General features: G+C 42.0%; 1 protein-coding gene across 1 annotated transcript in view; it reads left to right on the top strand.

Moving 5' to 3' along the window:
* The first annotated feature begins 3,867 nt into the window (after positions 1-3,867).
* ZNF704 (zinc finger protein 704) overlaps positions 3,868-25,299 on the top strand; it is a 151,175-nt gene continuing 129,743 nt past the window's right edge. Inside the window, exon 1 of the mRNA XM_034763181.1 lies at positions 3,868-3,942. The gene's annotated coding sequence lies outside the window, so the exon portion shown is untranslated. The remainder of the gene's footprint in view (positions 3,943-25,299) is intronic.

Here is a 25,299-nt window from a genome sequence, read left to right as displayed (position 1 = left end):
TGTAGTACAGATAAGACGTTGTACCTGTGATTGTGTCTGTGGTCACTATCCTTGGACTTTGACTGCTCTTAGAGTGTCCAAATTTGAGAAAAACACCAGAGTTAATTTTCACCCAGTTGTGCTTGAAATTGTAGCAGAAGGAGCTAAACCCATGGTAGTTTAATACAAAATTACTACATTCAATTTAAATAAAGAAGGCTATAATAGTGAAAATTACCTACAGCTTATCCTTGACAGGTTCTCAGAAACAACTAAACAGTTTGGACTCACTATCAACCTGGACAAAACTGAAGTCCTCTTCCAACCAGCTCCCTCAACCACTACCCTGAGCCAAATATAATCATTGATGGTCCAAAATTAAAGAATGACAATCAATTTGCATACTTTGGCAGTGTCATCTCAAGTGATGGTTCTCCGGATCAAGAAATATCAGAGTTCAAAAGGCTTAGGACACTCAACCAACATACCATCAAACTCTCGACAAAACTGATGATATACAATGCAGCAATGATAGCATCCCTTTTATATGGGTATTGAATATGGACAATTTACTGCAGCCACATCAAGCAACCTGAAAAATTTCACATGGGCTGTCTTTGCTTTCTTCTGAGGGTCCATTGGCAAGACAAAGAGTCAAACATTAACATCCTTGAAAGAGCAAAAACAACCAACAAGGAGGTGATGTCTATCAAAGCTCACCTTAGATGGACAGATCATATTGTGACAGACTTCTGAAAAGTGTCCTCTATGGCTAGCAGAAACTCGGAAAGTGCAGGAATGGTGATCAACGTAAATGCTTCAAAGACACTCATAAGCAAAATCTCAACTCATGTAACATAATTATTGATAACTTTAAAGACACAACTAAGGACAGACCTGAATGGAGAGCAACTCTTTGAAAGGGACAGACATGTAAAACTGATTGGAAAAAAGGGTCAAGCTTCATGCCGAGCCTTCAGCAGGAGCCTACGCATTCCTACGTGACATCTGTTTGCAACCTTGCTCCTCACAGATTAGACTATGGAGCCACAAGATATCATTGTTGGATATGACAGACAGCCATACTGTAGGTATTATGGAAGATCAGAAATTAGATTTATGATATTCAAATTAGGACTGTCGAACAATTAAAAAAAATTGTGATTAAGCATGAGATTAAAAAAATTGTGATTAATTGCAGTTTTAATTACACTGTCAAACAATAATAGAATACCATTTATTGAAATATTTTTAGATGTTTTCTACATTTTCAAATATATTGATTTCAATTACAACACAGAATACAAAGTATACAGTGCTCTCTTTATATTATTTTTTATCACAAATATTTGCACTGTAAAAAAAATAAACAAAAGAAATACTATTTTTCAATTCACCTCTTGCAATTACCATAGTGCAATCTCTTTATCATAAAAGTGCAACTTACAAATGTAGATTTATTTTTTTTACATAGCTACACTCAAAAATAAAACAATATAAAACTTTAGAGATTACAAGTCCCACTCAGCCAATCGCTGAGACAAACAAGTTTGTTTACATTTACGGGAAATAATGCTGCCCACTTCTTATATAGAATGTCACCTGAAAGTGAGAACAGGTATTCTCATGGCACTGCTGTAGCATTGCAAAGTATTTACACGCCAACTATGCTAAACATTTGTATGCCCCTTCATGTTTTGACCACCATTCCATGAGCTCTGTAGGAAAACATCAAAAAATATTTGTAATACACTTAAATTGGTATTCTATTGTTTAACAGAGCGTGATTAATTTAAGTTGAGTTAATTTGTTTTGAGTTAATTGCTTGAGTCAACTGTGATTAATTGATAGCCCTAATTCAAATACATGAATGTACTAGACATGTGGATTCACTTGGTCTTTAACCTTTCAAGGCTTTTAGGCCTTGGGCATGATGGAATCCACATTTAAAGCAAAACTTAAACCTGTCTTTGGTCTTCATTTACACTGTCCATTTTGCCTTCCAATTTATGTGGTTAGAAGTGAAAAGAGGCAGGATTTATTTTTTGTCTCTTTTTCAAAAGCAGGATTGAGCCACTCAACACAACAGAGGTAAGAAGCTAGATAATCATGTGTATGTCAGAAGATATGAGAGAACAGCACATCTAATCAATGATGACTATTGTCAAACTTGTCAATCCCCAACTGAGCAGATTTTTGCCGGTATATCTGGCAACATCACAGAGTCTTATTACTGTGTTTTGTTAAGCACGTGGTAGAGCAACAAAACAGTATTACGGTTAGACTTGGTAAAAGAGTGCGAAGCTACAGTAAAATGAGTCTTTCAAGTGCTTGGAGGTACCTACTTTTGGGAAAATAGATTGAATAAGAACTAGCTATAGGGGAATTGGCAATGGACAGGCTAGTCACAGATCCTGTCACAAGTACAGAATGCTGTAGAGAAAGGTGTAAAATCCCCACCTACCCAGAAGCAGGAGGTAGAGAGAGAAAAGAACGTTATTTGTATTAACAGCTCAGCACGTTAATGAATTTTAAAATGAAGAGGGGAGGGACAGCAGTGGTGAGGATGCTAATCGCTATCATAGTCCTATAACATTGGGTAGAGCTCCAGTTCTTTAGAACAAGTGTTCAAAGCCCAGGGCTATCCTCTAAAACGATTGGTAGCTCTGATTCAGGGAGTCCTTTTTAAAATCACAAAGTATCTTGCTCTGGAAAGATTGTTGTTTATCAATGAAAGTGCTATATCTGTTTAATACAGGCTATATCATCTACTAAGACAATATTCTATGCACAGAGGGGTGGATTTGAAAAAAAAAAAAAAGCTTATTGGAGCATCATCTCTAACTCCTGTGATCCTTTATACATGGAGACACGCGTTGCTGCATAATAGTTAACTGATTCGCAATTCCTTATTTCTTGGTAAATAACTTGTAAATAACTTTAATTTTGATAAAATATGGGACACTAAATTGGAGTAAAACGCAGGGAGCTGTGGGACTCAGATGAATGATGCCCCTCGCAAGGAGGGAAGGTTGAGAAGGTGTAACTGCCGAATAATGATTGTTTTCAAAATGACTGTTTGGTTTTGATTAATGGTGGAAATCAATTAGTCCTAAGTGTTTGTAAGAGCTTATTTAAATGACAGCACCCCTCAAGTGTCATCACGGGGCGGTAAATGTTAAGTACCGCTAATAATCTCGCCCGGGCTCCCTTTCTCAAGCAGCAGCGATCCTTTCCTCCCTCCCTGGGAGAGGCGTGGTGGTGACAGCGCTGGAGCAGGGCCATTGCTCTCCTGCGAAGCGCCTGGCTGAGCGGTGAGCGGGAGGAATCCAGTCCGGGTTTTGGGGCAGGGGACTAGCGGGCTGCCTGCAAGGAGAGGCGAGTAAAGCAGGAACGCACCGCTGCCGACAGCTGGGGCAGAGCAGAGGGGACAGGCAGGCCCGCGCCGAGGGCAGCGGGAGCAGGTGGGGAAGCCGCGGGACTGGGGAGTCAGTGCCCCTCCTGAGCCGATTGCACCCGGGCTCGCCTGCCCCATGGCTGCAGCGCGCCTATTGCGCCGCCCCACTGCCCCCTCCAGCGGCTGTGTCCCCCTGTGAGCGCCGCCGCCACCTCCCGAGCCCCGGGTGTCTATGAGTGGCCGGCGCGGGGCCGCCGCCCTGAGCTGAGGCGCGCCCCGGGCTCCGCACCATGCAGGCGCGGCGCTTGGCCAAGCGATCCAGCCTGGGCAGCCGGCGGCGAAGCGTGCCGCTGGCAGCGCCCGCCCCGGATGGGGGCCGGGCCCCCAAGCCCGAGAGCGGCTGCTGGAGGCCGCCCCGCCGAGAGGGCTCTGCCGCGGCGCTGGAGGAGGAGGAGGACGAGGACGTGGTGGTGGAGGTGGAGGTGGAGGAGGAGGAGGATGAAGAGGAAGGCGGCTTGGGGAGCCCGCCCGCGCCGCTGCCCATCCCCGCCAAGGGAAGCCTGAAGGTGCGTCCCGGGCCGGGGGGGCTGGAGTCCCGCCGGCCCCCTCCCAGCTAGGGAGGGTCTTCAGTGCCCAGCCCTGCCCCGGGCTCCGTCAGCCCCTGCTCCGGTGGGAGGCGCTGGCGGGTGTCCCGCTCCGGGGTGTCGCTGCCCTGGCCCGCGCTGCAGGCGGGGAGGGGTGGCGGCCGCTCCCTAGTCCGGAGCGAGAAGCTGCGCTGGGGGGCGGGGGCTGGCTGCCCCGCTCTCTGGGATGGGGCCTGGACGTGTGCGTCATGGGTGCTGCCCCCTTCCCGTGGTGGGGTGACGGAGCAGGTCGAGGGTTGGGAGAACTGGGGTGTTGGGGGCGGCACCCGTGACTCCACGACACCTGCGGGGTGTGTGTGTGAAGACGGGGAGCGTGCTGTGAATGCCACCCTCTTCTCTGGGGTTTGGCATGGGCGAAAGGGGAGGGGCAGGGGTGCTGCCCTTCTCAGGCTGGAGGAGGGGAGCATTGGGGGTGAGGGTTATTGGTCTACTCTCTTCTTCAGGGCTGAGTGCACCACCCCCTCAATGCCCCAACCTGTTTCTTTCTCCAGGGCCAGGCATTGAGGGGGTTGTGGTGGATGCTGCTCCCTTCTTTGGTTTGGATGTATGTGTTGTGGATGCCACCCTGTTCTCCAGGCTTGGGCACAGAGAGGGGCATTGTGTGTGCTGTCCCTTCTTCTGGGTGAGAGGTGCTCTTTTAGCGTAAAAATGCTATTGAAAACTGCGGTAATATACAATAGGAAAGCTATAAACTAGGGAATCTCAACATGTGAAATAATCTGTTGGTTAGCTACAGGGAGCTATATTGTTGGCTCACTGCTGTTCCTCAGCTCTCTGAAACAGGAGGGGTAAGTCATGGGTGTAGAAAATGTGGAGCTGTTTTGCTGTTTATAACATTAATAGCTGTGAACCCCTTTTAAATCTGATCCTGTACTCAACAAGTACTTAAAGTAGTTGTGAGCTTTACTTTACTAGTGCTCAGTGTAGTTAACAACAAAAACGAGTGGGGTTGTTTTTTGTGGCTTTTTTTGTTTGTTTTTTGTTAGCAGTATAATTTTACAGGGAATTGTTGGTTTCTGAAATAGTGGGTACAGCCATTTTTCTGAAGTAGGAATTAGCATTTTATCAGGGATTTGGGAAAAGCAATCAGTCGTGGGAGTCTTACAATTAAAATGGATGTGGTGGAGTCTTCTAACATTTTAGGTGGCTTAGAATACTTAATGAACCAAATATTCTCCTTGTTAAATGTATGTCTCAAGATTTATCGTCAGATGATGATGAGGGATTTGTAACTTAATTTTGACCATCGCTCTAGATTTTTCAGGAGTAAAGCTGGACATATAAGTGCCCATGTGTCACATGAGACACATTGCCAACAAGTGCTAGGATATGAGGGTTACAAGTAGCTCTGGTAAACTGCATTAAATGGGTGATTTAAAAAAATGATTTTTAGTTACCATATTAATTGAATATTAAGATTTACTCAGTGTCTAGACCAGAAGTTTTCATGGGGTGCACAGAGGAATGTTCAGGGAGGTGAGCGGCAACAACAGCCCTTTGTGTGTGTGGGATGGGGAGGGGGTTTAGGGAGTTCCACCTCCATCTCCTGACTTACCTCAGCAGTCCACCCAGCTGTGGGTGAGTGTCAATGCCTCCATGCCCAGCCCTCAGTCCGTCCCCAGAGACTGTCGCACATGCCTTCCTCCACCCCGAAAACCCAGTGGGAGAGGGACAGGTATTTGGGGAGGGCACACCCAAAAATTGTAACTCAAAGGGCGGGACTCGGCTCAAAAAATTTGAAAACCATTGGCCTAGACCCTGTGTGGAGGCCTGATTCAGAGTCCACCAAAGTCAATGTGATTATCTCCATTGAGTTCAGTGTGCTCTGGATCAAGACTTGTCTGAGAGCTTTAGAAATGCCTGTGGGCCCTGAATCTGCAAAGGTTTATGCACCTGCCTAACTTTACTGCCATGAGTAGCTCTATTGAGTTCAGTGAGACAACTTGTGGTAAATAATAAGTAATGGTAGTAAAGTGAAGCATAGTGCATAAAGTAAGTCTTTGCAGGATCTGGGACACAGATAGGTAGAGATGTTGTGGGACATTTATACTGAAGCCAGATAATTATATACACTTTTTTTTTAAGTTTTAAAAATTCTATGTAATGATTTTCTAATAAAGAGGAAAAAGTATGAAAACCTTATTAACTTGTGAAAGGTGCCAGGTTGACATTAGTCCTTTGCATATCCACAGTAAAAAGCACAACAAAAGCAGCAATAGTGCAAGATACCTCTACGCTATTAAAGTGTTTCAATCCTTACTCAGAGGGATTGTTGTAGGAGTGTGAGGGTAAATCCAAGCAAGTTCAACCATTGGCCTGTCTGCAGAACCTTTCACAAAGGTGTCAATTGGAGTGATAGTTTTTGTGACACATCATTATGATCTGGACTGAGACCACCAATCCATATTATTCAGGTTTCCAAGCAGTTGACACCGTGTAACTCCTTAGTCACTACAGATCTATGTGACACTTGAACTGGTAATCTAGAGATGAAGGGCTCTGTGACTGATTACTAATCCCATGTATCACCTTATCCCACTGAAGTTAGAATCATGAAAGTCTTTCGCACGTGGCATGGAAAGTGAATCTTTAAAGCATATGATAGGAGGCAAATTACATCTTGTATCACACAGGAGAAGGAAACTAATGGGGAAAGTCTAAAGTGGAATACTGGTAAAATTAAATATTATCTGGATTATATAGCTATAAATTGCACACAATGTGGATTTCCTGAATATACTGTTTTCTGTGTTGGTAAACATTCTTTTGAAACGTGTGTTATGTGAATACATATGAAGGTATTCAGATGTGGGGTTTTTTGTCTTGTATTGATTGTATGTATGTGCCTAATGTTCACTGACAAGCATGTGAGCCTTATAAATCAGATCACAGTAGTAATTTTGGTTTTTGATCAGATACTGTTTAATGTAGTTTACTTGGTGTAAAGTGTTATGTCTCTTTCACTGAATAGTGGCTTTCATTGATTAGTAACATAGATGTTGATATATTAGAAGAGAGTATGCATAGTTGTCAAAGTGCAGTGTTTCAGTGTTTTGCTCTTGGCTAAATATTATAAACAAAGTAATGAGCTATAATTTAACATGTACAGGTATATAAGTGGGACTGCCCTTATTTATAGACTGATAAACATATTCCCCCATGAATCAATTCTCAGGGCTCTAATACATTAATTTAAAACATAACACATTAAAAATAAGGAAATAGACAAAATGAACTCAGAATAGAATTCCCTCACTCTGACCCTGAAACCGTTGGAGCAAATAGGCACTAAACATCATGCACTAAACATCAGAAAATTTGGATTCTTGGCAAATACGTAGCCAAGGGTCTGTGACCAAAAACATTCTACCTCCTGTTCCCAGAACTGGGAACTTTTAGCAAAACTGATCCCAGCTGATGTCCGCTATTGAGATGATGCATAATAGATATTGTTTCAAATGTAGTCAGGACCTAAATCACGATGGGCTTTATAAATAAAATTCAAAATCTGGAAACAATGGTTTTCACTGCATTCCACGCAATGCGGGTGCAATGTGTACATCTCCAGAGAACACCATTCAGTAAGAGGGATGCAACATTCTCATAGACACATTTTAGATAGCTACAAGAGACAATCAGCTTGATATTGAAGGATCAATGAATTTTACATTAGCTGAAGATTCCAAGTGGTCTTCATTGAATGGTTTATGTGGAGTGAATTGTAGTAGTCCAGTTTGTTGGTTGCATTGGAGTTAGGGCTTGGAAAAAATTACTTGATAGCTAATTACCAATTAGTGAAAACTGTTTGTGCCACCATACCCCCAAAGCCATGCCCTCTCTAATATAAAGAAATAAAACCATTGTATACTGTATTTAATAGTGCAACATCAGTCAGCTGTCTATTTAACATATTTTAAAATGTGGAGGGAAAGAGGATGACAGTGACACTAAAGAGAAGTCAAGAAGTCATATGCCACAATCAGTTATAGGAAAGGAAAAGTAGAGTGACGTCAGTGAGAGAAAGTAGATAGAACATGCAAGCAAAGAAGCTATAGTAAGTAGGGCTCATGGACGATAAGGAAAGAATTAATTGACTACATTTGATTTTCACTAATGCTCATCTAAATATATTTGCTGAATAGTTTAAAGACCTTTTTAAAAATGGCTTGATGTATAGTGGTGAAATTAATATATATTACTGAGGGGTTTTTTTTAATGAGTCCCTTTTACCTTCTCTCTTTTTAGCATATGACTCATCATAATATTTCCTTGTCTTCTGTTATGGTGGGAAGTGTTTGGCAAATAGGTTGGTCTTGCAGCATGTTCTGAAGATGGCTAAGCTTTGGCTCAGTCTTTTTTTTTTTTTTTTTTTTTTTTTTTTCTCTCTTCCAGTAACTTACTCCAGTGTAGAGCACTCTTGACCACAGACACTTTATCTCCAGCTCTTATGAGCTTCATCCTAGGCATCACTGCTGCATTTTCCCAGAAGAGCTCAGAGATAGAGATAGTCTCTGAGTTAGCTGGGACCTGACCTCATGATAGCCTTGGTTTTAATCTATAAGGATTTGCGCCCGCCACTTCCTTTCAATGCCAAATCAAAGTATGGGTAGGAAGTGTCCTGTTGGGGAAGTACACTGCCACAACATCCTACATAAACTGAAGTCTCTTTGTCATTTCCACCTTTAACCCCAGATATAATGAATGGCAATAGTCCAGTCTGGAGGTGAAAAATGCATGGGTCACTGTGGCCAGATCTTGCCCAAGAGGAAAGAACTGGAGGTGGAAGAAAGTCGTGGGCGGGGGGGGACGACGACACTTTATACCAGCTGGAACCTAGAAGAGGCACGGGGATTGTATGTGGTGGGAGAGCGAGATGGAGACTAAGGCTACATCTACACTACAGGGGGGAGTCGATTTAAGATACGCAAATTCAGCTACGTGAATAGCGTAGCTGAATTCGACGTATCGCAGCCGACTTACCCCGCTGTGAGGACGGCGGCAAAATCGACCTCTGTGGCTTCCCGTTGACGGCGCTTACTCCCACCTCCGCTGGTGGAGTAAGAGCGTCGATTCGGGGATAGATTGTCGCGTCCCAACAGGAAGCGATAAATCGATCCCCGAGAGGTCGATTTCTACCCGCCGATTCAGACGGGTAGTGTAGACCCAGCCTAAGGGAATAAAGGGGGTTAGCGAAGTGACCTTTTCAAAACCTTAAAGATCTTGTTTAGTGAAGTTTCCAGGGTCTTGTGTTATCAGAACTAGTTCAGCTGTATGCATATGAGAACAATAAATACTAGGTTGCTGATTGTATAACTTTAGTTTGCCTATGAAACTGTTCTTCTGTGACACAGCTGAAAATTCATCTTCAGCTATAATAGCAGCCATTTGAAATTAGACTGAAATTAATCTATTGGAGTAGTCGCTAATATTGAATATTTAGAAGCACAGACTAATTTTTACTGTGCTCATCTAATTTTCTGTGTGAAATTCTCTTGAATCCCTGTGGATCCCACAATAAGTTACAGTAATTGTTATGGGCTGTGGTGTTATGGCCTGTGCTGACTACATTAAATCCCGTGGGATCATAAATAATCAAGTATGTGTATTGAGGCTACACTCTTCATATGGTAAGATTATATCAATACCATACAGTTTTTATGAACAGAGAATTGGAAGGAGGACTGGCTGGCGAGAATTCCCTTGGTGAGTAGGAATACTAAAGGACATGTTCAACCCTCAGATACATATACATTGCTCTCATACATACATAAAGCCAATGGGAGTTCACTGGGCCTAATGTTCATCAAAGAACAGAATTTCATGGATCTCAATTTCATTTCATTTTGCTAATGAGCAGGTTAGCTTGCATAGACTGGCTCATACGTCAGCTCTGAAGTTTACTGCTACTTTCTGCTTAGTTTTGTAACTGAATATTTTAGCTAGTATCTGGTAGGGGTTGAACATTGAGCTAACTGCAGCAGTTTGGAAAAGAAGGCTTATGCATGGATTGGGCAGATTGATTTGTGCATCATGGACGTTCCTGATTAGTAGGGACAGGTGAACCTTGTTGCATTCGAAGAGTCATAGATCTCCACCTTATTTTTATAGGATTGTAAAACTAGTTAGTTTTTGAGTCTTTTCCCCAATAATTACATGCTGTATGCATGTGTGTATTTAAAAGATTCAAAATAAAATAATGAGCTATAAAACCCATTTCAAACTGAATTTACAAGACAGTGCTTCTAAGGGGTTACATTCAGAAATCCTTCCACATATAAAAGTCCCCCCCACTTGCTTCCTCTGGCCAAAATAGCATTTCCAACTCCAATATCTCCCACAAGCGTCCCCAAGAAAAGCCTGGGAAAACAGGTGAGGCTTGGAGTGCGTCTTGAGGGTCAAATCTGTCTTCTGGAGGAAGACAGGAAGAGAAGAAAGGAAGCAGAATCCAAAACCAAGGACCCTTTGCTGAGGGTGCTTTGCTGTCAGCTTCTTGCAGTTATACATGGAGCGGGTTGTGAGTCTGAGCACTTATAATGCCCTCAGCTGTCTCAGTAATGCACACTTTTTTAACTAAAGAGACGCCTGTATTAATATATTGAAGATAGGAGAGCCCCCAAACGTAGGCTGGCACCCTGTATTTTTGTCGGAGTTGTGTGAGGTGTGTGAGTGTCGTTTTTGTTCTTTCAATAGCATTTCTCTCTTTCCCTCTGTTCCTTCTTTCACAGTCTCTCTAAAACATCACAGGAATTGAATACTTTTTGTAGTAGATCAGGCCTAGATAGGTTGATGTAAGTCACCTTGCATCAACCTGTGTGTGCATGTGTCTACGCTCAGATTTGTCTCCAGCCAACATAAGTGCCCTGTTACGGTGATGCAATAAAACCACCTCCCTATACGGCATGGATCTATGGTCAACCTGCTGAGGTTGACACTGTGTGAATGAAGATGCTCCATGATCTCTGTCAACTCTAACGGTCCTCCAGCAGTTGTCCCACAATGCCCCATTCCATGTGACCGTGACAGCTCTGGTCACAGTTGTAAACGCCACTGGCCAAGGGTCACAGAGACTCGAAACCATACCTGTTCCCCTCCAAACCTCAGCCTGTTTCTGAAATGCCAAGCTTGGTGAGCACACCTAGCTGCTCACCCTTCTTATGAGCGACTGTCCAGTCGACTGTGCTGGTTCCATGCACTAGATGCGCTCCTGCATGGAGTAGACAGGTGGTATTAGATCTCCTGGGCCTGTGAGGAGAAGAGGCTGTGCAGGCACAGCTATGCACCAGCTATAGAAACCATGGCGATCTACGAACAGATTGTACGGGGAATGCAGAAAAGGGGTGCGTTAGGGATCAGCAGCAGTGCCATGTGAAAGCGAAGGAACTCCTTTAGGTGTGCCACAAGACCAGGGAAGCCAACAATCAATCTGGTTCTGAGCTGCAAACCTGCTGCTTTTACAACGAGCTGCATGCCATACTTGGCGGAGATCCACTAGCACCCTGCACGTCACTGTGAATACCTCGAAGGAGCCAGAGAATCCTGCCATGAAAGTGAGCAGAGGGGAGCTGCTGCCGGGGGCTCCAGCCATACTGTGAGCCAGGAGCTGTTTGAGATTTTGCCACAGTCTAGCCAGTCCTGCCAAGGGAGCATGGATGAGCCTGCTGAAGGGGAGGGCAACACGAGTAACTGTGCGCATGCATTTTTCTTTACAATGTCTAAAGATGGTGCTCGTCCCATCCACAAGTTAATAAGACACAAGTATCAACTTTTCATTGTTTTACTCGTATGAGAAGAGAGAGAGGTATAACAAACGGAGGTAGAGTTGGTTTCTGTTTTTCCCTGGTAGGTGGGAGTGTGGGAGAGCCTGTGGAGCACTTTGTTTATGTATATAGGGCCCTTTCATCCTCCTGAGAGATCTTGATGAAACTTTCATGGAGATACCCTGCAATTTTCTCCTAAAGGTTTCTATGGATGGCTACCTTATATTTTCCTCCATGGTAGGACATTTTCCCATGCCATTCTGAGTTTGGCTGGCACCATTGCAGTAAACAACCTAGTGGCATATGGGTCTGGATGGCTTTGGGATACCGGCAGCAGCTGTATTCTCTGTGCCTTTGTTAACCTCAGGAGGGAGATATCAGCTGAAGCTGCAACCACCTGTGCAAAATAATACCAATATTCAGTGCCATTGCCCGATACTCATACACGTGGAATAGGGACTGAAATTGTATTGTTTCTTGCAACAGAAAAGCATCTCCCCTCCCCCTGGGAGGCCAAACACACCATGGCTGGGACTGGAGAGCAGTGTGAGCCCAGGCACTCCAAGCCAAAGTTTGGAAAACACTTTTAATAAAAAATGCTGAATGGGAATAAAGGAACTGAGTTTTGAAACTTATCTTTCCCTTTCCATTGTGACTGTGAATCCAGTGGCACATCTCTGTCTTTATCAGCAGCTTCCAGCATGAAAACCTTGAGTGGTGCTCCCTCTATGCTTGCAGAACATCTGGCCCTTAGGAGGAGAAAGAAAAGGACTAGGGAGGACATGTTCTGTGAGATCCTGCAAGCCATTGTTGCATCAGACTATGATCAAGAGGCTTTGAGGGCCAATATGACTGACCGCATGGAGAAGGAAAGAGGACAAGAGAAAATCCCAGCAGGAAAAGGAGGGGGAAATGCACCAGGACATAATGGCTCTTCTCAGGCTGTAAACCCAAATGTTGCACATCCTGGTTGACCTACAGGCCCCAAAATCCCAGACTCCCCTCCCTTTGCAGAACTCCGTGGTCACTGCTTCCTGCTCGCCCAACATTCCATGTAACATCATGGGCCTCATCCTTACGCTTAGCACTCCACACAAGGGGACAGCAAGGGAAACCACAGCTTCACATACACTCACCTGTGAGAACTGCGGGCGGCACATGTGTAACCACAATGGACTACATTTGTGCACCAAAATGGACAGAAATGTTTACGTCCCTTCCAACTTTAAAGTTCCACTCTGTTAATGTATGTTAAAAGTTCGTATTGCATTGTTTTTCTGCGCTTTTCCCCCCACTCAATATAGTTCTATTTTTTGAGAATCAGATTATTTTTATTAGTTCACAACACATATTGCAGAATGCATAGTGGTATTCAAAGCACACAGTACTTATAAATGTACTGCAAGCACTACACAGTTCTTAGCAGTGCCCAAAGCGCCAGGTCTGGAGAACAGTCTAGCACAGAACACTACTGTGGCTGACTGTTAAAGTGCTATGAAATTATGCAGGACACAATAGGCAGCTATAACCCTTGGGATATTTTTCTTGCTGAGATCCAATCAAGTGAGTAAACACCGCCAGCCTCCCTTCAGTTTACCAATAGCACATTCAACTGTCATTCTGCACCTGCTGAGTTAGTCACCTTGATCAATTGGTCCTTCAGACTTCGTATAGATTGCGCCAATCACAACATGGGTCTTCCATTCGTCTCGTATCCTGGCCTTCCTTCTTCATGTGCGGTCATGTCTTTTCATGATTAAAATCTTCCCATCTCTTTGGAGGTCAGCTGAGTGGTTGTTTCAGTTCCCGTGGGTACCACTTGGCGACAGCTGCAGTCCATTGATTGTCAGTGAGCCTTGCTATATGGCCGGCCCATCATCTTTTACTATGCCTGCTCTCAAAAATGACATCCTGCACTCCACTGTGCGGTCTGATCACTTCATTGGGGACTCGGTCGCAGATTGAAATTCCCAGAATTCTTCTTTCCATCGACCTCTCAGTGACAGATAGTTGCTGCTCCTCTGTCTTCGTTAGTTGAATCTTTCCTTGGTGCAGTCGAGGGGGCCAATATATGGCTTCGTGAGCCTGGGGAGCCAAAGGGAAGGCTGGGTCCCCCAGAATCACTATTGACGTTTCCATAACACCAATGGAAATCCACTGGTTGGGGGAAAAAATGTCGCAGCTTCCAGCTTTCTGAACTATCCTGTATTCTTAAAGATGCAAGCATTATGCACCTTCTCTGACCAGGCAATATTGATGTTGATTAAATGTCCCCAATGATCCACAGTGCTTTCATAACCATGGAAAAGTAGCCCTTTCTATCGATATACTCCGTGGCAAGGTGGGCTCGTGCCAAAATAGGGATGTGCATGCTATATATTGCCCCACTGCAGTTTGGGAACCCTATTGCTGCAGATCCATCCACTGTGTCCTTCACGTTGCTGAGTGTCACAGTCCTGTGTAGCAATAAATGATTAATGGCCCTACATGCTTGCATAACAATGGCCCCCACTGTGAATTTTCCAGCTCCAAAATGATTTCCCACTGACCTGTAACAATCCAGTGTTGCAAGATTCCAGAGTGTGACCACCACTCAGTCCTCTAAGGGCAATGCCATTCTCATTCTGATATCCCTGGGGTGGTGGACCGGGCCAAGTTTGGCACACAGATCCAGAAATGTGGCCTTTTGTATCTGAAAGTTCTTCTGCTACAGCTTGTCACCCCAAACCTGCATTACAATGCAATCCCATCAGTGCTCAATTTTTGGGCCTAAAAGCCATGCTGCACCATCTGCAGCTGCTCCATGAATGCGAACACCTACCTTGAACTGTTTTTTGCTATGTCCCTCAATAAATTCTCCTTGAAGAAATTGTCATGTCCCCCATTGTTGCAGTACTTCCTGTGGGTCTGTAGCTACAGACTAAAATCTGCATCTGTATTTGCAATGTTCATGAGAACGGTGCAGAGCTTTGTGGGCTCCATACTTCTGTCAGAGGTGGCAGACACCGAAAAGTGCTAAGCCAGGTTTATGGGATTTAAAAAGAGAGACACGAAAATTATGGGGTATGGATGGCATTATGGGATGGAGGAAGTTACATACTAGCTCCCGGAGATCCCTGGGCGAGTCATTTCTATCCCACAACACATTGCCAAAAAATTCCAAAGGCGTTGTACCAGATGGCTGCTTGTGGTACACTCTGCCTTGACACATCCAGTCCTGGTGAGTATGCCACCACTGAGAATAGCCTAGCTCCATCCTCTTTGGAACCCCCCTTCAAGTAGTTGAAGGCTGCTATCAAATCCCCCCTCACTCGTCTCTTCTGTTCCAAGGTCAGCTGGCAGCCTACTGGGGGAGAGGGAAGAAGGAGGGTGGATGCCAAGGGCAAGAAAAGGACTGTGGTATCACACCCAGCCACTAGAAAGTATTCAAGAGGAGAGTGCCCCATTGCATGTGTTTATGGGATCCTGCTATTGTTATAGAATGGAGTGAGATTGAGAGATTAACTCTTTGATCTTGGTTTGTTAGTTTGTTTACTATCAAGCTCGGTTAAAAATTGTTGGTGAACTGTCTTTCGAGAAATGGGTACTGTATGGTAATAATTCTGTTGAGCAGTAATAGACACTTTCTTCACAAGTGAAAACATATGTTGTACTGCTGGTTTAAAAAAAAAAAAACACCTTAACAGTATCTGGTAAAGTACAGGGATACCATATTTGTAAAATTTCCAAAGGAGTGCTTTGTTTTTAAAAGAGCAGTAAGCAGTTGGGTCATTCCTAATGCTTAAGTCCTCCAAAAGAATACTGAAAGATGGTAGAGTAAGGGAAAATCTGGTGTTCACATCTCATATTTGCAATTATGTGAAAAGAAAACAATGGATTAAATATGAAAAGTGATTGAATATTCATCAGCTCACCTCTTGCTGACTTGTACTGTCACTGTAGGCTGTAGCTCCTTGCAGAACAGAACATTCAAGCATTTTGCTTTTTTAGTACTGATGAACAATGTATAATTTGATCGCTTTCACCAATTGGCAACTTGCCAAACTTTCTAACTTGGAATAGTAATGATTGTGATGACATTTGTCTCACAGTATTAAAAGTACATGGCTGGGTGGTACACATTGTTTGACAATAAAACTAATGAGGGCAGGAAATTGAGATACTGTAGATCAACTTCTGTTGCTTGAACTTCGTGAAGAGCAAAAAAAAATATTTTTTTTACAGTCACTAATTTTTCATAAAGAAATAATCCAAGGGTGAAAATCCTGACTGCAATGAAGTCAGTGGCAAAACTCCCATTGACTTCAGTGCGGCCAGGATTTCACCCATGAATGTGTAACACCAGTCCAGTAACCACATAATTTTTTTTTAACAATAGCCTTACTATTTTCTGTTTTTAAGTATATCTTCAAACTACAGTAGACCGTACCAAATAATCATTAGGCACAGGATTAAAGAAAAAAGTAAAATGCTTATGTGATTAGATACAGAAATGTGTAACTTTATAGACAATCATTTCAGAATCATTCATTGAGCTTTTCTTAACATAATTTCAAAAAGGTTGCTTGGACTTTTGATAAGCAGTGCGATTATGACAAGCAATTATAAGATTGAATTTGGTATTGGATGGATACTAGTGGTTTATGCCTGCATCACATTTCTACATAGTGCACAAACTGTATGAGAATATTTAAATCCATACATTGTAAAGGTTATACACTACACATTTGATCATTTTACATACTGGATATCACTCTGGAAATAACTTTTAAAAGATTAGTCTTCTGGATAGCAAATGCTTGTGATTGCAGTGCTGTCCTCGCAAGCCAAGCTTTTTCAGAGTTAATTGTAATTAATGTAAGACCATCAAATCAACCAAAAATTTGAAATTAGATTTTTGCTGCATATGAGATAGAATACTCCTAAAGAAGACACTCTCGCTTAGGTACCTGCTGCTCTCTGGCCAGATAAGTATCCTTATTCCATGTACTGAGGTAGATGAGTATCCTTATTCCAATGTACTGAGGTAGAGCAAAGAGATGTGGATATTTTTCTTTTCTATATATTGATAGCTCCCTCTGCTGACGCATTGAAGCACCATGTACTTGATGGAAACCCTAATGTTCTCTTTCTCTGAGAAGGCAGGTAGCTGTCTGTGTGCTTTCTGAGACCCCTCTTTCAGTAAAAATATTTGTTTCCTTCCTCCAGTTTACCAGCAGTCATTAGGAAGAAAGTCTCTCTTTTCTGTAGCAGGGGAAGAAGTCTGAGGTCTCCCCTAGCCCTAGTGGTGGTTTCTGCAGTGCTTCCAAGTGACAACAGCCATGCCCAGAAGTGAGATTGAAGGGTCTCCTCCTTCTGCTCTCAGACTCTAAAAAAGCAAGATGAATTTTTTGGGGCAAAAGGATCTTTGGGGAGCATCTCTTGGTTGTTCAGTTCTCTTCCCAGACAGTCTCCTTGCTTGTTCAGCTGCCGTAAGAAGCATGCCTTTCACTTGTATCAAACGAGGTCAGTCAGAGAGGAGAAAATGTGTGTGATGTGGACCCTCTAATATTGTCCCCATGGTGCCCTCTAAAAGGATCTCAGGGCACTGAGACCAGTACCCAGTATTGACCCTAGTATCTTTAATTGACAGTACCTGTATAATCAGGCTGTTCCAACAATGGGACACAACTAAGAACCAGCTCTGCCCATCCCCTTGCACTGGAACCTCATTATGTAAACAGCCTCATTGATTCAGATGAAGACTTCTTTTCCCTCCTGTGGGCCAGTAGGTTAAGATTTCAGATCCTCCTAAGAGGTCCTGGCTCCACCCTCTGTCTCCCAGCTGGCCCTTTGCAAATTCAAGTAATGTGGCAGCTCCTGGTCTCAGATTTTGCAGACCTGTCCAGAAAGCCCACCCTCTCCAAGCCCAGTTTGCAACAGATCTTGAAGCCATAGCTTCTTAGCCTTTCTCCCCACCTTGGAACTTGATCTGGAGGCCTCCAGAAAATAGATTGAACAACCTAGCATTACTTGCTGAATCAGTTAAAATCACATCTGCAGGGGAAATTTCCCACTCCCTCTGGGATCATTCTAAATGTGACTGCTTCCGTTTCCTCTCCCTGCATGTGGTTATTGAGGATTTGATCAACTTTATCAATTCCATTTTAGAGACTGCAGAACCAACCTCTCAATTTTCACTGACCCAAAATCACTAAAGGTGATAAGAAAGACACAGCAGCTTTTCCTGTTCCTTGTGGGGAAAGAGGAGTGGGCTTGAAATGGTTGAAACTGGAGAGAAAGAAAGGTAATTAGCACAGCCTCCTTAATTAAATCTGTGCAATTTACAGGTGCAAATTAAGCCAATATATAAGCCAGACTTAAACTGATGTAAGAGCGTCCACATGCAAAGCTGCACCAATTAAACATATCCCGTTCAGTTATACCAATAGAACTTCTGCATGCAGGTACAGCCGGACCAGGGTGCTACGTTCTCACTAGTCCCTTCCTCTTTGCATCTCCCTCAAGATCACTTTTAGTGTGTGAAAGTCCTGATTTGGGTGAATGAAGCAAGGTTTCCAAAGGACTTTGGTGAACCACAAGATAGAAAATTCCCTGAAGTGGTGCTTTGATTCATATTCCAATGCACTATAAACAGCCATGTGGTTGCAGTCAAAACTCAGGATATGTCTACATTACAGCAACTATGCCATTATAGTGTAGACACTTCCTACATTGATGGAAAGGGTTTTCCCACTCTCCTAGAGGTGGTACTTCGGTTGACAGAAGAATCCTTCTGTTGACCTAGCCACATCTGCAATGGGAGTTAGGTAGACATAACTGTAGTGCTCAGGGCATGACATTTTCCACAGCCCTGAGTGATGTAGCTAGGTCGACCTAAATATTAGGTGTCGACCAGGCCTCAGTCTTGTCTAACTTATGTCGTGGTCATAAGCCAGAGTTAAATAATGACTATATTCAGGAATGTTTGGAGTGCAAAACTGACTTGGGCAGTCACTGTAGAGGCAGAAAGAAAGGGGTTATGAAATTGTGTATGCCAATAAACATGCTATAAAATAAAAGAAATAACACATGACAAGTAGGCTTGTTTTCTGTAAATAAGGTCTGTCACTTCCCTTCTTTAAAAGTTTAGCTAGGAAGCCAGGCTTATTGGTGCTTCAGAGGATCTCTAATGACTTTTCAAAAAAATAAGAAAATCCAGGCTTTATGTATTTAGATCTTTCCAGAGTTTTTAGTTGAAAGGACCAATCTTTAGATCTAGGTGTCAGAATTTGCAGGACTCTTAGAAGAAGAGGTTTTTGTGGATTTTGGTGCAGATAATCCATTAATCCACTTCAGATAAATATAAATTCAGGCACAGAACCGGTGCCAAAACCATAGATATTGGAACGGCCTTCCGAGGGAAACGGTGGGGGCGACGGACCTGTCTGGTTTTAAGATTAAGTTAGATAAATTTATGGAGGGAATGGTTTAATGGTAAAACATAGTAGTCGAGGAAAACCAAGCAATGGTAGGTAAATTGTACAATGGCTGACAGGGGTCAGGCTGGAGACTCTTGCCTATATGCTCGGGGTCTTACTGATCGCCATATTTGGGGTCGGGAAGGAATTTTCCTCCAGGGCAGATTGGCTGAGCCCCTGGAGGTTTTTCGCCTTCCTCCGCAGCATGGGGCAGGGATCTCTAGCAGGAGGGTTTCTGCCGATTGAAGCCACCTAAAACAGGATTGGGGACTTCAACAGCAGAGTCCAGGGAAGGGGTAGGGACGGTTTTGTGGCCTGCAGCATGCAGGGGGTCAGACCAGATGATCATAATGGTCCCTTCTGACCTTAAAGTCTATGAGTCTATGAGTCTATGAGATCTTTAAAAGCTGGTTTCTGGTTTTTCACCCACATTTTGAAGATCTAAATACTGAATATTATTTGTTAGTAATTTTCAGCTATTGTGACCTATTCTCTGGCTTCCTTACCTCCCACTATTTCTGCTTCAGTTCATTCTAAAGAGTTTCAGGCGGTCATCTTCTTTGCCATTGCTAACGTACATCTGTGCTCATCTCCTCCTATAAACCCTTTCACTCTCTCTATGCCTTGCTCAGATTTGTCTCTTTCACTCATTTCCTCTTCCATATTGCCCCTTGTGCTTGAAACTGCTTCCAAATTAAGGATCCTCCTCCCCAAATTACAATAATATAAATAATATATATGCAGTATTGTAACTGGATTGGTCCCAGGATATTAGAGACACAAGGTTGGTGAGGTAACATCATTTATTGGACCAATTTCTGTTGGTGAGAGAGAGAGACAAGCTTTCAAGCTTACACAGATCTGCCTGAAGAAGCTCAAAAGCTTGTCTTGCTCACCAACAGAAGTTGGTCCAATAAATGATATTACCTAACCTACCTTGTCTCTCTAATACAATACAGATTTTGTATATATTATAAATCAGCATTCAAATGTATCCAGTTAAGAAGGGTTGGCAGAAGCCTTCCATTCTGAATTACTCCAGCTCCACCCAATCATTTTATAGGGTTGTTGTGGGTTGCTAGTATTGGTACCTGCTTATCTTTCATATTTAAAGCACACATGATTATGTACCTCACTAAAGAGCCTACTAAAAGAATACTGTATATGGGAGAAGGGATTTGTAATACATTTCCTTTCACATCTCTTCTCCTATGTCCACAGCACATATATGACTCTCTGGAATGGTGGAAACAAAAGGCCAGTGGTGTGTATGAATCATTTTTGTTTGTATGTGTGGGAGAAGAAGATGGTAGGAAGGGGCCCTAGTGGCTTCCTGAGGTCTTTTTAGTAGGCAACAGACACAAATGCACTGTTTCTCTAGGCCCTCCACCCCCACCCCAGGGCTGTACACCAGGCTGACATGCTGCTGTTCGGCTTGCTTGCTTTTTTCCATCTTACTCTGCTCTCTCTCTCTGTTCTCCTCCAACCATTGGATTGGTTCACATAACCCTTTTGTTTTAGGTGGGGGTGTCATGTTCTGGGGTGCAATCCAGACCAGTCACTGCCTGCCTTGGGTGCCTCACAATGCTTTTCTGTTGTAGCTCCCAACTGGGCCACTCCCAACCAACCTACCAGCATGCAGATCACACCTGGAGTGTCTGTGTGCTAGACAGCTCTGGTTCTGCAGCTCTGACCCCAGCTGCCTGTCTACAGCCCCACTTTGGCTTCCGCCATCCTCAGTTACTACTTACAGGATAACCCCCAACACACTTCCAGTCCTACTTTTTCACCAAAATGTGTGCGCTGGTCCTCAGCATCCAGCCCTCTCCTGGACAGTTCAGAGAAATAATGGTTCATTTGCTTCTTGAAGGAGACAAAAAACGTCAATTTACCACATGAACTGGAGTTGACATTCACTTTTGCACAAATGCAGCACTCTTGGTTTAGATTAACAGTAAAACAAGTTCATGAACAAAAGAAGATGGGATTTTAAGTGATTTCAGGTATAAGAGATAAAGTTTAGAAATGGTTACAAGCAAATGAAAGTGAAAGCACACATTAAAGTCTAAAACTTAATCTAGCAAGTTTTGGTTCAAGGCTTTGTTCAAGATGGCCTTTCTTACCCACAGTCTTCCAGCAAGATGGTGACTGACTGTCTCCTTGGTCAGGATCTCTTCCAGAGGCCCAAAGGTGCTGGTGCCTTTGTCATCTTAGGTGAAAGAGAGAACTAGGGGTTCTTTGCCCCTTTATTTTATACTCCATTGAACCTTTGAAGTGGAGTAGGCTGAAGGATACCCCTCAAAGTAAATTTTATTCAAGCTGTGGGGAAAGTGACATGGGCTCTGGTGATAAAGGAAGCTCCATGCTCTTTCTTCTCCCACTCGTATTTGCTGAAATGCACATTGTTCTGTTTCCTGCCTCTGCTGTCTTGATGACCATATTTACTACTTAATGTAAATTGAGGTAAACGCACATTCCTTTGTTTAGAATAAACCCGTTTAACAACTTTTGCCTAGGCAGGGCTATCTGTTTTTGAACATATGCTAATAAAATTATGCGAGAATTCATCACTTTACATATAATGTTGCTACATATATTTGATTATTATTGACCAGCAAGTGGTTAGTTTTCAAATGATATCTCAGAAAGCATATTTTGTACAAATATTACTACAATAGGGTGTTAATGCAGGGGTGCTTTGGGTCACAGAGGGTTGGTGATTAACTTCTTCTTACAGTTACGCTAATTGAAGGGCATATTCATACCCATCAACCTCAATAAGATTTTAACTCTGCTCCTAACAAAAGTTTTACCCAGATCATAACTTATTTGTGTGTGTGTACATTCACTTGGGTATGTGCCTATCCCATCCAAGACAGCTAGTGTGCCTATAATAGTATCATATATGTACACATGCCCCCAAAAAGTAAAATGGTGAATGCTGACTCCTAATCTTAGTGCTATCGTTTGGAAAGGGGGTAATATTGGATGCCAGGTTATTCTATTTTTAAAAATATTTAGTTTTAGAGAAATAAGGAATGGTAGGCTGGCTCTTAAATTGTTTCTCTTACTGCCAAATCAGGGACAACCAAATCAAAAGATAGGAATTATTGATACAGGCTATTCAGAAGACTCTTAGGGATTGTGGCTCCCACTGTTTTAGTCACAGGTTCTTTTACATATCTTTAGGGGATACCAGGGTCAATACCAAGCAAAATAAGCACAATTAATCATAGCTATCTTATTAAAGAGAGGAAAAGAAGACATTAGACAAAACACAGAAGACTGTACACAAATGATGAACTGGTTACTTCAATTTCAATTTCTTTTATATCTCTCGCTGTGGAGAACCTTTAACAGAGATTATATCCTTCAGAGTGAGCCATCTCTGGGAGGGGGGGGGGCACTTCGTTTGGTAAATTACCAAAGTATATCGTTACCCCCAATGATCATGAATCCATTTGTTAGATGTACATCCTTTAACTAAGTGTTTATAGATGGGCAAAATTTTGTTTTAAGGCAAGTGGACTTATTGGTTATTTATAAGGTGACCAAACAGCAAGTATAAAAATTGGGACGGTGTGGGGGGTGGTGGTGGTGGTGGTGCCTCTATAAGAAAAAGCCCTGAATATCATGACTGTCCCTATAAAATCGGGACATCTGGTCACCCTAGTTATTTGTAACCAGTCAGTTTATAGTTGGGTAAAGTATACAATCTTATCTACATCTTGTGAAATAGAAGAAAATATTTAAATCTGTTACTTAGAAAAAGCCATTTAAGAAGCTGTGACAGGCCAGTTATGAATACTAAGAATGTTAAATACTACTAAATTCCACTGTTTCTCTGTTTATAAATGTTGAGCCCCTTTCTCCTTTTCAGAAGTACATGGTCTAATCATTTGGCAATTACTAGGAGAAACTGTTAATATTTTAAGTCACAACAACAATTTCATGTCCCAATGAAATCATTACAAGAATTTAAATCTAATGCCTTGGCAGCATCTTAGTTAACTTCCTCTCTCCAATCAATTCTGAAGTTTTGGGGAGCTTTTCCTAAGATTGGTTTCTTCTTGAGTCTGTTTTCTTATGTTTGCGGTAGCTTGCTTGTAGAGATGGACAGGATGAGTTGTAGAGTGCTTGCCGTCCAAGCATGGTACCAGAGGGTGGGTGGGTGTTTGTGTATGTGTGTGTGTGCACATGTGCTCACTTCAGAGATTTTTAATACTCTTCTCTTTCCAATTTTCAGGAAATTATAGGAAAACACATCACCTTCAGGCTTGTTTGCATTTAAAGTTTGTTGCTGTCACTCTTTCCCTGGCTGCATGTCTCTGGATTTGGCTTAGGTGATCCCCTTTGGCTCCTGAATATGTAGTCTGCCTAATGAATATGCAACTTCTTTAATTGCCTTTGTTGTTCTTGTGATAGGAAGGCATCAGTTAACTTTTAAAGTTAGTTTTAACTCTTTTATTATTATTATTATTATTATTATTATTATTATTGTTATTATTTATTATGCAGTCCATTTTCTGAAATATTTCAATTTTATTAAAATTTGACAGGAAATAAAATTTTATTTTCAAAAAATCCAAACACTCCAATTCTTGTTATAGAAGTTTTTAGTTCTCAAAACAATCTTTTAAAATAGACTTCCTAAGAATTATTTAATCTTAAGTTGTTGATTGTACATAACAATTTTTGGAAACATGGTTTTCTTGTCTTCCTGGATGGGTGAGAGATGCTTGAGGACTGCCAGTAATTCATTAATTTTTCCATTAATATAAATATTGTATATTTAAATGGCTTCTTACATTAGTAATTAGTTTAGTATCAGATGACCTTGATATATTTATACAAATAATATCTTACTATTCATATAACAATATCAGGTAGTTGTTATATGAAGGCTTGTATTCAAATATTTGCAAATATACATGCACCTCAGAAGAATCACAGAATCAATCTTAGGACTGGACGGGACCTTGAGAGGTCATCTAGTCTAGTACCCTGCATTTAAGTTAAGCGTTTGAGAGATAACAAAGGTTTTCATCTATAAGTAGAAACATGAGTTGGAAAGAATCAGTATCTTCTGGAAAACATTTTCCCACTACAAATGTTCTCCAGGTTTAAAGAATGAAGACTTCAGTGTGTTTGCAAATTAAATCCATTTCAGTCAGGATACTTCTCTAGAATTCTTTGTGTGGGTTCAAACTAAGAGTTTTTCTTTGCAAAGGTGAGGTTGAAAAGACTCACTTTAATGGCTTGGTTTATACCTCTGATATTACATCCTAAGCATTACTTCTTTTTAAACTTTTTCAAATAAAACATCCACCTGTTCTTTACACAATGAGACATCCTTCTCAAACATAAATATCTTACAAAATCTGTTTTCTTTAGATAAAGATCATATCTATACCAAAATGATATATTATACAAGAGGGATGTTGGCTTGTTTGCTTTTGAGCAAATGGCTGCTATATTTACAACCTACCATTTGCAGTATATTGTTGTTAGACTCTTATCAAATATTCTATACAAAGAATAAGGCACAATAACACACTTATACATCTTTCAAAACACAGTATAAAAGAAAATAGTATAGAATGTTAAAGTGAAATAGAAGTTATAAAGCTGCATTCCAGAATCTGTGTAAATGCCCTTGGAGGTGATAAACTCTCTTTAGCCATACAGCCCTGTTTATCTTTCCTGACATTTGCTGGTTCTTGGGAGATAAAGTAGAAACCTTCTGGGATTCTTTTGGTTAGCTTGAATATTTCACATAATTTAAATAAAAATATATGCATGAAATATTTTCCTCCAAGCACCCTGTGCATGAAAATAATAACTATATCATAAGCTTCAGTAAAGGCATAGGCAAGTTTAATGACAAATAATTTTATTATTTCTCTCCTACAGTGCCATAACACTATCTTGTGAAGCCCACAGAACATTAATTCTTTGAAATGTATTTAGTATTCAAAAATACAGATGACTATTAGTTGGTATTCAATCAAAAAATGAAGACATGGATTTGTCTTAGCCATGGTTTTTTAAAAAAAAAAATC

The sequence above is a fragment of the Trachemys scripta genome, chromosome 2 (genome assembly GCF_013100865.1).
Source record: "Trachemys scripta elegans isolate TJP31775 chromosome 2, CAS_Tse_1.0, whole genome shotgun sequence".
NCBI lineage: Eukaryota > Metazoa > Chordata > Testudines > Emydidae > Trachemys > Trachemys scripta.
This window is presented reverse-complemented; position numbering and strand designations above follow the sequence as displayed.